General features: G+C 40.2%; 1 protein-coding gene across 4 annotated transcripts in view; it reads right to left on the bottom strand.

Moving 5' to 3' along the window:
• Positions 1–14,446, bottom strand: part of LOC127430135 (TPA-induced transmembrane protein) — a 114,116-nt gene that overhangs the window by 57,023 nt on the left and 42,647 nt on the right. The window lies entirely within an intron of this gene.

Genomic DNA, 14,446 nt, shown 5'->3' with positions numbered 1-14,446 from the left:
CAGATGAAAGAAAGTTATACACATCTGGGATGCCATGACAGTGAGTAAATCATGAGAGAATTTTCATTTTTGGGTGAACTCTCCCTTTAAAGCATCTGTGGCATGCTGTCACAGTGAGACAATAATTTTAAATCGTCCCTCAGTTTGTAAAACAAATGAAAAACGTGTAGCCTATGGTAATGCACTCACAATGGAAGTTTGTCGGGCAAGGCTGTTTGAATAAAAGAAGGTTTTAAAAGGCAGTGACTAGTTTAAGCTCTAGTGGACATATTTGCTTATGCAAACACTGGCGGCTGCTTTGCCAGTAAACTTGAGAGCATGTCCTCTCAAAACACAAATGTTGCACATAACTGAACTGAATTACTGATAACTGCAGAATAAACAGTATAAACTTTAAATGGCATTCACTTTAAAAAATATATATATATATATATATATTTATTTTAGGGATGCACCGATCCGATACCTGGATCTGTATTGGCTCCGATACTGAACTTTAAACGGATCAGGTATCGGTCCGACGAGCCCGATCCAAATCCGATACTGTGTGTTAGTCATGTTCGTTACAGTCAAGCTCAAAAAATGACATAAAAGAACCATTAAAACACAATTAAAGTAGTTCATATGACTCGTGCATTTTATTCAAAGCCACTTGAAGATGTGCGATAGCTCTGTGAATCACGGCAGTGTTTAATAAGTAAATATATAAAATGCACATGCAGCTCCAGCACGGCAGTGAATGGCGCTGCTCTGTTTACACACACGTGCGCCTATTTTTAGCCTTCACGCGGTGCGCAATATTAGAGCGCTACTCACTCACGAAAAATTTCAGATGTAGATGCTCAATAGTTCGGTTCACTTATATGCATTTTTACCAGAATTTGAATAAGAAGCAAATTAAACTACTGTGAACTTTCCTACAAACAGACACATACAGGACTTCCTGGAGAGTTCAGAATGTCAAAATAAAAGCGTGAGGGTTTAAAAATTAAAGGTGTCACGGAGGCAGAGATATGAACTCAGTAGCAGGATTTACTGAACAGATGATTGAAACAGTAATGTAAACATTGTGAGTAAATCCAGTTGAGCAGAGTGTCAAACAGCAGGTGAGTAATATCCAGACAGGGTATAGACACGATGAACAGATAACTCACAACAGTCTTATGATACTTGCAGGCAATAATGAAGACACAGGTATGTTTGACATAGTAGAAAGGTGTGGAGTCTCAGAAATACTATCAATGAGAACAGACAAAGCCAGTTGGTTTGCGCACGCTCTGATGACGCAGCCCAGAATGCCGTCTGGACCCGCGGCTTTACGGATATTCACCCATCGGAAGGATTGAGTTACATCCGCTACAGAGACGGAGAGTGAACTAACCTCTGTAGCTTCGGCTGTGGGAACTCTCTCTGCGAGGGTGTTGTTATTTCCCTTGAAACGAGCATAAAATGTATTTAGCTCATCCGGGAGAGAGGCAGTGGTGTTCACAGTGGAGTTTTTATTCCCTATGTGGTCCGTGATGATATTAATTCCCTGCCACATTCTTCTAGAGTCGGTGGTGTTGAACTGTCCTTCAATTTTATCCCTGTACTGGCGTTTTGCTGCTCTGATAGTTTTGCGGAGGGTACAACTGGCTTGTTTATGCTTCGCCGCGTTCCCGGAATTAAAAGCGGAGGTCCGCGCATTAAGTGCCGCGCGAACGTCACTATTAACCTGTAGGGCTTTACTGGTTGTTTAGATCAGTGTTACTATCAGAAATAATTAATTATTTCTGTAGTTATTAATATTTAAATTAATCAATTGAATCTAACTAATTAAAACCTCATATGGGGCTCCAGTAAATGTAGTGTGCTATGTTTAGGAGCAAGTTTGGTTATTATTTAATTATTAAAATCAATAGAACATTGATGAGAATCAATGTTAGCTTTTTGTAAATCCTTTAAATCAACAATTATCAAAGATAATCGTTAATTGTTAACATCGATGAAACATTAATTAAAATTAACACTAGCTTATTGATCATTCAAATCAACAATCAAAGATAATTATCAATTATCAAAAATCAATAGAATATTAATAAGGATTAACATTGATGGGGCACCACCCTGAAATCAGGGCTAACAACCAGATAGTAAAACAGTCTCAATATTAGATTGTTTTCTTAGGGAAATCGACATCCGAAGAATATCGATTTTCAGGAAAAAAAAAACAATGAATGAAGGTTTGAATCCGAGCACTGACATCCCGTCAGCATGACACAGACGTATGCAAAACAAACCAAAACACTTCTCTTTGTAATATAAACAAAGTTTATTTATGCAGTAATATCAATTAATAATTAATACAATGCAGTCAATAAACTTCCGACTTACAACTACAAACTAAACAGTGATATGATTAGATATGGAAATAAAATAATCCTATAACACATAAGGTGTGTGTGTGTAAGGAGGGACGCGCACAAAATGGCGGACGTGACTCTCATGGAGAGTATGTCACGCGAGACTTCCGGCCAGGGAATATGACCGCGAATGGGGGCGGAGATGGCGTCTACCAGTTACCGCGTGTATCCGCTTGCACGATAGCTTAGGGACAAAGCTGGGCTTTAGCATTTAAGCTATCTACGAGCCAAAAATGTGTGCCAGAATGTTTGTGAGGGGTCGCGTGCGTGTATGTGTGTGTGTGTGTGTGTGTGTGGTTAGTACGAGAGAGAGAAGTGACGGCCCTAAAGCCGATTTCGTGATCATGGGAGAGAAAACAGCTGTTAGTTCATCGCTCAGAGACGCGGTGGACGGCTCGTAAACAGTCCCGCGTTATTTGACTCTTTAATGGATGAACTCAGTTGCTGTCTCACCCGCGATGGTGAAATTGCACAACAATCCAATTTGGTTGGACCACAATACAGCAAAACAAATTTGTGATAATTAATACCCTGAGTATTAATAATGAGCGGACATGGTGGTTCGTAAACCGTACAAGCAAAAACCTTGAAACACAAGAATAACACACTATAATATTCTATCTCTGCCCAGACGTAAACCTCTTACTTGAATCGCATGAGGACACAGGTAGAATGTGTTTTCCTCCGTCCTTTAACTCTGACTTGGTTCCTTGAGGCTCGGGTGATGACGGGAGGCCGTTTCCTCGCTCTGTCAGCGGGCGGTACGGCTGTTGATTCTCGGCGGGCCGGCGGAGAACTCGGAAATGTCGACTTGATTGAAGATGGAAGAGAAATCTTTAATCTCTTCACTTCTGCAGGCAAATGGATGAAGATGCAAATTGCTCGGCGGTATCCTTCGGATCCATTAGAGTGTTCGGTTGAACACAGAGTAATCTCAACTCGTCCAGCGAGATGGAGATTGTATGGCCACAGTTTCAAGTCGGACGTTACTTCCTTGTGCCACGAGGTTGTACCTGAGAGCAGCGATGAGCTGCATCTATACTCGGTGAACAAAGTCGCTGGAAGCAAATCTTGAAAGCATTTCAGAGGTATTTCAACTCCTGATGATGTCATGTTTGAGCGACGTTCTGTTGTGTGCCTCATCCAATAGGAGTTGAGAGTTCGATCCTTTAGTGAGCAAGGCTTCATGGGATTTGTAGTCTTTTTTGGACTCCCTTTGTTTGATTTTGGCACGATTTTTATCAGTATAATTTACGACTTGGAATGTGGGGGCTTGAGTTAGGTTTTTACGACTATGTTAGGCCTGCCTTTGTCTTCTATCTGAATACATGAGACCCAACAAACCCATGGTTTCTGGTTAGGGTAGATCCATATCGTTTTGGTCGGAACAACGTCCTCTACGCACTTTCTGATGAAACAAGTTACGCTATCAGCGTAAACCTCGATGTCGTCATTAGAGGCAGACCACGTGATCAAACGGTCTTGTAGCATAGAATCTGATTGGTCAGACCAGCACTGGATCATTCTGAAGGTGGGTGCTTCCTGTTTCAGTTTCTGCCTGTAAGCGGGCAGAAGGAGAACGGAAGAGTGGTCTGATTTGCCAAATGGTGGGTGGGATTTGTAGCCATCCCGGAAGGGAGTGTAGCAATGGTCCAAAACCCGGTCCCCTCGTGTGTTGAAACTGATATGTTGGTGGTATTTCGGTGTGATTGATTTGAAACTGGCTTTGTTAAAGTCCCCAGTCACAATGAATGCGGCCTCAGGGTGTGCGGTTTCCTGCTCACTTATACCCCCATACAGTTCCTTGAGTGCCTGGTCTGTGTCGGCTTGTGGGGGGATGTATACAGCAGTGATAATGACCGCTGTGAATTCCCTTGGTAGCCAGAATGGTCGACACAGAAGCATGAGAAATTCCAGATCAGGAGAGCAGAAAGACTTGATAGAATGTACGTTCCTCTGATCACACCAGAATTTGTTGATCATAAAACATACACCACCACCTCTGCTTTTACCTGAGAGGTCTTTCGCTCTGTCTGCTCGGTGCACGGAGAATCCCGCAGGATCGATGGCCGAATCTGGAATCTCCGCAGACATCAAAGTAGGGCTGCACCTAACGATTATTTTTTTATCGATTAATCTAACAATTTTTCTGATTAGTCGATTAATCTAACGACTAATTTGCCGATTATTCTAAAGATTTTTTATAATTACTACTTGATTAATGTAACGATTAACCCAAAATAAATATACAAAACTTCTCTCAATATTTCAATATTTTATTAAATCATCTTCTCTTAAACACAAACAAATGTACAAGAAACAAAGTGTGCACTGCAGGGCATTATTCTGCAACAAAAAACAGTGTTACTATGAATGCAAACTTTAATACAGTGAAAAAGACACTCTATTAGCATAACATAAATATATATATATATAAATAAATACAAATTTCCAACATTCTTTTGAATGTCCATGTACTAAAATAAAATATTTGATGCCATGAGTGTACCTTCATTAACTATTAGTATTATTTTGAATGGCCATGGAAAATGAAGCAATGTGATGATAATTTTACCTGGTCGCAAAAAGTAGTCCGTTAATTTACCTGATGAACTTTTACCTTTTGCTGACCCTTTATGCTTCGCAGAGCTAATGTGTGCTTCTAAATCACTTGCACCTTTATTAGCAACTGACACATAAGTGCCAGCTTTACATGTCATACATTCTGCTTCCCACGGATCTCGACCTGGACGAAAGCATGGGAATTTTCTTTGCAAATCTTCTGTAAATTTGCACTTTCATTTGGGCATTGTTTCCACTCAACTATTATTTTCTCTGCCTGCTGATTGAGTCTCTACAAATATACCTAGCTGCAGCTTGCTGAACGGCCAGGTCCTTCTCATCGCACACACGCTGGGTCTCTCTCGCGTGGGTTTGACTTTCACACTGGTTGAGATGACTGTGAGTGAGTATTTTGATTACTGAAGAGATTACTTTGCATTTTATTGTCATTTGTTTCATTTTATATTTAGTCTTTTCAGATGGAAACATTTATACATATAAATGATGTGATCCAAAGCGCATTTGAACAGCGGTGAAACACTTTCTTATGAAGTGTTACATTCATACGAGCAGACAGATAAGTTTGAAGTAAGTTTAGAACAGAAGAAATAGAAATAAACCTTGTGTAAATTGCCAGCTTTACGCTAAGCTAAAATGCTATTTCCAGCTATTTTACATGCACATGTTACCAGGCACGATCATATTTGTTTATCAAGAAAATTCACGTTGGATATTGGTCATAATTTCTTTTTTTCTAGTAAGACCTTTGATATTAGGGCAAAACTCGTATTCTTGATAATAATTTTTGTATTGTTTTCCTGTAAAAAATATCTAAAAATCTTTAAAACAAGATCAATTTGATTTATCTTGTTTTAGAAACAACACTGCATAAGATATTTAGGTTTTTCAGAGAATGTATTTTTAACGTGTATTTTGTCTCACTGTACTGGCAGAGTTTTTATAGTCAAAACAAGTGAAAAAATCTACCTGTGCTGAAGAAGTAATCCAAAGTATTTAGAATACGTTACTGACCTTGAGTAATCTAATGAAATACGTTACAAATGACATTTTACAGCATGTATTCTGTAATCTGTAGTGGAATACATTTCAAAAGTAACCCTCCCAACCCTGTATGTATGTGTATTATATATATATATATACACACACACACACACACACACACACACACACACACACGCAGCCAAAGGTTTGGAATAATGTACAGATTTTGCTGTTTCAGAAGGAAACTGGTACTTTAATTCACCAAAGTGGCATTCAACTGATCACAAAGCATAGTCAGGACATTACTTATGTAAAAAACAGCACCATCACTATTTGAAAAAAGTCATTTTTGATTAAATCTAGACAGGCCCCATTTCCAGCATCCATCACTCCATAAAGTTATCCTTGAGTAATCATGCTAAATTGCAAATTTGGTACTAAAAAAAAAAAATCACTTGTCATTATATCAAACACGCTGAAAGCTCTTTGGTTCTTTAAATGAAGCTTAACATTGTCTTTGTGTTTGTTTTTGAGTTGCCACAGTATGCAATAGCCTGGTATGTCTTAAGGTCAATATTAGGTCAAAAATGGCAAAAAAGAAACAGCTTTCTCTAGAAAATCATCAGTCAATCATTGTTTTGAGGAATGAAGGCTATACAATACATGAAACTGCCAAAAAACTGAAGATTTCATACAAAAGTGTACACTACAGTCTGGGACAACTGGCTCTAACAAGGACCGAAAGAGATGTGGAAGGCCCAGATACAACCAAACAAGAGAATAAGTACATCAGTCTCTCTAGTTTGAGAAATAGACATCTCACATGTCCTCAGCTGACAGCTGCATTGAATTCTACCCGCTCAACACCAGTTTCAATGTACAACAGTAAAGAGAAGACTCAGGAGTGCAGGCCTTATAGGAAGAATTGCAAAGAAAAAGCCACTTTTGAAACAGAAAAACAAAAAGAAAACATTAGAGTGGGCAAAGAAACAGACATTGGACAACATATAATTGGAAAAGACTGTTATGGATCTTAATCCCATTGAGCATTTGTGGGATCAGCTAGACTGTAAGGTGCGTGAGAAGTGCCTGACAAGACAGCCACATCTATAGCAAGTGATACAGGAAGCATGGGGTGAAATGTCACCTGAATATCTGGACAAACTGACAGCTAGAATGCCAAGGATCTGCAAAGCTGTCACTGCTGCACGTGGAGGATTTAAGAATTCTGAAAAAAAATTCAAATTGTAATAGTAATTTTTCCCATTATTAATGTCCTGGCTATACATTGTGATCAGCTGAATGCCAGTTCAATGCAAGAGTGACTTAGGAACAACTCTGTGAATGTCCTTGAGTGGCCCAGCCAGAGCCCAGACTCGAACCCAATCAAATACCTCTGGAGAGACCTGAAAATGGCTGTCCACTGACAGTCCCCATCCAACCTGACAAAGCTTGAGAGGATCTGCAAAGAAGAATGGGAGAAAATCCCCAAATTCAGGTGTGCAAAGCTTGTAACATCACACCCAAAAACACTTGAGGCTGTAATCGCTGCCAAAGGTGCTTCAACTAAGTACTGAGTTAAGAGTCTGAATACTTATGTCAATGTGATATTTCAGTTTTTTCTTTTTAATAAATTTGCAAAGTTATCAAAAATCTGGTTTTCGCTTTGTCATTATGGGGTATGGAGTGTAGACTGTAGTGCACAAAATATTTAAAGCATTTTAGCATAAGTCTGCAACATAACAAAATGTGAAAAAAAATGAAGGGGTCTGAATATTCTCTGAGTGCACTGTACATATACACACACATACATACATACACATTAGGCACAGAAAGTGGGGAAAACATTAGTGAAGTTTCAGGAAGTGAAAAAACCCCCACTGTATTAATTGTGTTAATTTTTTTAATGTGTTAAACAGTCAACTATTAAATCTCTATTAAACTATTAACAGTCAATTACATTTCACAGCCCTATATATATATATATATTATATATATATATACACATAGTATACACACACACACACACACACACACCATACACAACTGCAAGAAAACAGTAAAATCTGAAAATATCTGGACACGGTACACTTCAGTGTAATTTCAGTCATGTGGAAAAAGAGCGGCTCTAAGTAACACGTAACAGCAAATTTCCAGAACCCAGACACCTCTCATATGTGGACATATACAAGAATCGTGAATCTTCATGGACATTCACCTCTGAGGCCCTGTTTACACCTGGTACTAAGATGCGTTTTCAGTGATCCAATCACATGTGGTCAGCAGAGACGCACTCCTGTTTTCACCAGATTTTAAAGGGTCATAAAATCCTAAAACACCCAAAAATCAGTTTCTTTAAAAAAATCAGACTAAGAAATCTGTGTTTATATGACATTTGAAATAATCATGTTATTCTCTGCTTTTGATGTCAAACCGTGAAGAGACATGCATAATCGGTATAAGAACGTGCATGTAAATATGCTCGGTGATAGTACTCGATATGTTTATTAGGAGAAATGTATTTATTTATTTTGAGCAATTTCGTTCTTCCGGTTTAAAAATTAAAATTGAAGCAACTACACAAAAATGAGGTATATGCGTAAACTCTGGGTGGTCATTGGTAGGACAGTACACATCTACGCCATTAGATTCTGAGTGTTTCTCCACATTTTTCATGAGAAGGAATGATTACAATCAATCACAGCACTGCCTCATGCATGAGCTGGAGTTACAGTGGAGAATTTAAAATACACGCAGACATGACAGAGTTAAACAGTGGAACAGATATGAGAGGGGCTCCGTGATGAGATCACATTACAGCAGATAATTCAAAAATCACACACGGACGTCACAGAGGTTCAGGGCCAAGCAAGTTAAACAGCTAAACAGCTATGACAGAGGCTTTGTGGTGAGCTTGCAAAAAAGCTGAGAATTCTAACTCTTGGAGGTAACAGCTGTTCCAGGCAAGCCCAAAACTTCAAGTGCACTTGGAGAACAGACAAGAAAGGGGACTTAAACACTACATACTGTGAAGAGATGGAAATCAATTGTCAGAATGGACCACAGTTCATAACCGGACCAGCGCAAGCATTTCTTGTCTGCAGTTCTGCTACTCACGCTCCAAACATGCTGTTTCTGAGAGGAGGTTGTTAAACAGAGCGCTGATTCCACCACTTTTTCTCCATGTATCGGATCATGGACATAAGATGGAAATTGCTCGTCAGAATGGACCACCACAGTCCAAAACCCATGCAAATATGTTTGTTGGCTGCTGTTGCTGTGAATTTGGGGAGGCTGTTCTGTTTAGACAGTACTCATACTCTTTTGCGTCTTCTCTTTCGAAAAACAGTGTGTATTTAATATTTTGTGTAATGGACCCGTTTACTTTCATTGTACGAGCCTTACTGCATGCAATTTTATTCTTTAGAAAAAGGGATGTCAAAATTATGTTCTGTGGTAATCAACATGCCACAAATGTTGTCAATAGAGCTGAACTTGTATTAAACCCGAAACAATCGTAGGAATAAATAACTACGAATAACTACCACATATTAAGTCTCAAAGCAGTACTGGTTTTGATGTTCGTATCTGCCCTGAGTGCTGTTCTCACTTCACTCTCAAAAGTTTGAACAAAACATTCAAATCTTTAGGCAGATTTGCAAACTGTTCTATCATCTTCACCCTTCACACTTTTATCACAATTAATATATAGCAAAGTGCCCCAAAACTCACCATTGGCTAGTAAATTTTTGTTTTTACAAGCCAGATTTTTTGACAACATGTAAGCGTAATGCAATTGAAAACTAAAAAAGACATTAAGAAAACCAAGAAGGGGGGAGTCGCATGGCGCCATGTGAGGTTCAGACATGTGAATGGCAAGCTCTGCGCACTTTGTTAGTTTTAATACTTTTTGTGTGATTAAACCAGTGAGATTCGATACACCCTGATTCTTAACTGTTCTAGGAAGACAATAAGTCAAAGAATTCAAAATCCTCAGGCTCTGGAGATATTAAAAGACACTTATATGCTCAAGCTGAAGCCCCTGAGCAGCAGGCCACAAGCCCGGGAGTCAATTTGGATGGCGAAGTGAAGGAAATTCGGTGTCAATTGATGAACGTGTTGGCAATGCTGACGAAGGTCATTGCTGACTTGGAGGATCTTGCTGTAATACGTTGATCGATCACTGTCATGGAGATGAAATTCACTGAGATGGTTACAAGAATGACGGATGCTGAGAAACGGATCGATTATCTGGAGTCATCGGAGAGGGAATTAGCTGCTAACCCGTTAGTGACCAAGGCAGACTTGGAGCGCATCTGGGAAAATTTGGAAGACTTGGAGAATCGTAACCGGCGAAACAACGTCCGAATTGTTGGAATTCCTGAGGATGAAGAAGGCAGAGATATGGCGAAATTCCTAGATGGGCTCTTCCCGAGTCTGCTTGACATAACAGGCCAAAAGCTGGAAATCGAGCGAGCTCAGAGATCCGCAGAGGGAGACAGGCCCCGATCAATTCTGGCCAAATTTCTGAGATCATCGATAAAGATCTCGTGTTACACGAGGCGAGGAGTAAAGGAAGGCTTTCTTGGAAGAACCACAGCATTTTCTTGTTCCCAGACTTTGCAAATTCTACAAGAGAGAAACGTGATCAATTTAAGGAATGCAAGAAAATCTTACATCAATGGAAGGTCGCTTTTGCACTGATTTTCCCAGCCAAATTGAGAATAGATACTAAGGATGGCCACAAAATATCTGCATGCCCACAGCAAGCAATGTCCTTCATAAAATAAGTAAGTTGTGTGGTTCTCTTGTTGCAGCTGAGTGGGCCTGACTCACTGAATATTCACTTGACTGTCAGAGGAAGCTGAGCGCCTTTTTTGTTTCTTTTTGTGCTGGTTCTGCCAAGCGGCTGGAGTTTGTTTTGTGGAATAACACTCCTTCGGGACAGTTTGTGGATGAATCTGCACATTCTAAGTGCTTATGCCTCCTATTGGCCGGAGTTTGCTTTTTTCTGAGTTAGATTATATTCTGTTGTGTAATTCTGTCTCACAAACTTTTTATAGAAGAACCCGACTTTAGCAATCCGATAGCAAAGTTGTCGCGGGGGCTCTCATAGGCGTACATGGACTGTTTGAGTTTAGAGGGATGGACGGCGGTTGGCGCTGTCATGCGCGGGGTTAATGCACACGTTTTTCTTTTTTCTGTATTTTTTTGTTCTGGGGGAAGTTCAGGTTTTGACTGTTGCACTAATGTTGGAATGTGGTCGATATAATTTTATTTTTGACACAATCTATTTTTTTTTTATATGTCAAATGTTAATATGAGCGGATTGTCTCTCTCCACGTGGAATGTTAATGGGTTGAGGCACCCCATAAAAAGAAGGAAGGTTAGTTATTTTCTTAAACATAAGAAATATGATATGTGTTTCTTGAAGAAACATTATCTTTCCCTGCAGGAAGCTGAAAAATTTGAGAAGATATGGGGTGGACATGTTTTCTTTAGTGCTGGCTCAAGTAAGAGCAGGGGAGTCATTACATTGATAAGTAAACATCTACAATTCAAATGTCTCAAACAGATTAAAGATAAATTTAGGAAGAGTCATTATTGTTTTAGCAAAAATTCAGGGGCAAAGGTTGATTTTGGCTAAAATATACGCACCTAACGCTGATGATCAGAGATATTTATAAATCTTGAAGGGATGTTGCAAACCGCTGGCACCCCTCTTGATATAATATCGGGAGGAGACTTTAATCTTTTGATGGACTCGGTCCTTGATCATAGTGAAGCAAAAGTGTGTAAGCCCCCTAGAGCAACAATGACGCTTCACAGGATGTGTAAAAATCTTAGTCTTACAGATATTTGGAGACTTTTGAACCCATCTGGTAGGGACTATACATTTTTTTCATCAGTCCATAAGATTTATTCTAGAATAGATTTTTTTATATAAGTCCCTCATTTCATCTGTTGTTGATTGTTCAACTGGAAACATTTTAGTCTCAGATCACACCCTGGTCAGTTTAGAGGTGTTGCCACATACGGAGAAAAAGAAATCATATAGTTGGCACTTTAATGTATCCCTTGGGTAAAAATCCTGAATTCCAACAAATGCTAAAGGCTGAAATCAATGTCTATATGGAGACCAACTGGTCCTCAGTATCCTCTGTGGGCGTGGCTTCGGAGGCACTTACGGCGGTTCATAGGGGTCGGGTCATACAGTATGCCTCATTCATCAAAAAATCCAAAGCACGAGAACTCGTGGAGTTGGAAGGGAATATTAAAAGTGCTGAAGCACAGCTGAAGCGCCGAATGTCGTCTGATGGCCTCAGAGAACTGACACGATTGAAATACAGATATAATACTATTTTGTCACAGAAGGTGGGGTTTTGGCTAGTCATATTTTGAGACGGGGGACAAAGCAGGGAAGATATATAAAGCAGAGAGTTGGAAGGGAATATTAAAAGTGCTGAAGCACAGCTGAAGCGCCGAATGTCGTCTGATGGCCTCAGAGAACTGACACGATTGAAATACAGATATAATACTATTTTGTCACAGAAGGTGGGGTTTTGGCTAGTCATATTTTGAGACGGGGGACAAAGCAGGGAAGATATATAAAGCAGAGAGTTGGAAGGGAATATTAAAAGTGCTGAAGCACAGCTGAAGCGCCAAATGTCATCTGATGGCCTCAGAGAACTGACACGATTGAAATACAGATATAATACTATTTTGTCACAGAAGGTGGGGTTTTGGCTAGTCATATTTTGAGACAGGGGACAAAGCAGGGAAGATATATAAAGCAGAGAGAGTCTTTTTCTACATTCCCTCAGTGAAATCTGCTGGTGGTGAAATATTTACCTCAGCCATTGATATTAATAATGCTTTTAAAGAATTCTATTTTGACCTCTATAGTTCCACATCTTCGTCTACTGATAACAACATTAGAAACTTTGTGGAACCATTAGAACTCCCTAAATTGACAAATGAGCAAAAAAATTCTCTTGATTCTGAGATAACCTTGGAGGAGCTTGGTTAGGTAATAAAGGCCTTGCGTATAGGTAAGGCTCTGGGGCCAGACGGCTTTGCCGCTGAGTTTTTTATACACTATATTGCCAAAAGTATTCGCTCATCTGCCTTTAGACGCATATGAAATTAAGTGACATCCCATTCTTAATCCATAGGGTTTAATATGACGTTGGCCCACCCTTTGCAGCTATAACAGCTTCAACTCTTCTGGGAAGGCTTTCCACAAGGTTTAGGAGTGTGTTTATGGGAATTTTTGACCATTCTTCCAGAAGCGCATTTGTGAGGTCAGACACTGATGTTGGACGAGAAGGCCTGGCTTGCAGTCTTCGCTCTAATTCATCCCAAAGGTGCTCTATTGGGTTGAGGTCAGGACTCTGTGCAGGCCAGTCAAGTTCTTCCACACCAAACTCACTCATCCATGTCTTTATGGACCTTGCTTTGTGCACTGGTGCGCAGTCATGTTGGAACAGGAAGGGGCCATCCCCAAACTGTTCCCACAAAGTTGGGAGCATGGAATTGTCCAAAATCTCTTGGTATGCTGAAGCATTCAGAGTTCCTTTCACTGGAACTAAGGGGCCAAGCCCAGCTCCTGAAAAACAACCCCACACCATAAACCCCCCTCCACAAAACTTCACACTTGGCACAATGCAGTCAGACAAGTACCGTTCTCCTGGCAACCGCCAAACCCAGACTCGTCCATCAGATTGCCAGATGGAGAAGCGTGATTCGTCACTCCAGAGAACGCGTCTCCACTGCTCTAGAGTCCAGTGGCAGCGTGCTTTACACCACTGCATCCGACGCTTTGCATTGCACTTGGTGATGTATGGCTTGGATGCAGCTGCTTGGCCATGGAAACCCATTCCATGAAGCTCTCTACGCACTGTTCTTGAGCTAATCTGAGGGCCACATGAACTTTGGAGGTCTGTAGCGATTGACTCTGCAGAAAGTTGGCGACCTCTGCGCACTATGCGCCTCAGCATCCGCTGACCCCGCTCTGTCATTTTACGTGGCCTACCACTTCATGGCTGAGTTGCTGTCATTCCTAATCACTTCCACTTTGTTATAATACCACTGACAGTTGACTGTGGAATATTTAGTAGCGAGGAAATTTCACGACTGGACTTGTTGCACAGGTGGTATCCTATCACAGTACCACGCTGGAATTCACTGAGCTCCTGAGAGCGGCCCATTCTTTCACAAATGTTTGTAGAAGCAGTCTGCATGCCTAGGTGCTTCATTTTATACACCTGTGGCCATGGAAGTGATTGGAACACCTGAATTCAATTATTTGGATGGGTGAGCGAATACTTTTGGCAATATAGTGTATCTTATGCTACAGAAATGGCTCTACTTTTGTTAGAAGTTTATATGGAATCATTAAAGAATGGAAAGCTTCCGGCAACCATGACACAAGCCCGGATCAGTCTGATTCATAAAAAGGACAAAGATCCAAGCGAGTG

Source organism: Myxocyprinus asiaticus, chromosome 39 (genome assembly GCF_019703515.2).
Source record: "Myxocyprinus asiaticus isolate MX2 ecotype Aquarium Trade chromosome 39, UBuf_Myxa_2, whole genome shotgun sequence".
NCBI lineage: Eukaryota > Metazoa > Chordata > Actinopteri > Cypriniformes > Catostomidae > Myxocyprinus > Myxocyprinus asiaticus.
The sequence above is the reverse complement of the archived record's forward strand: the minus strand, read 5'-3'. Positions and strand labels throughout refer to the sequence as shown.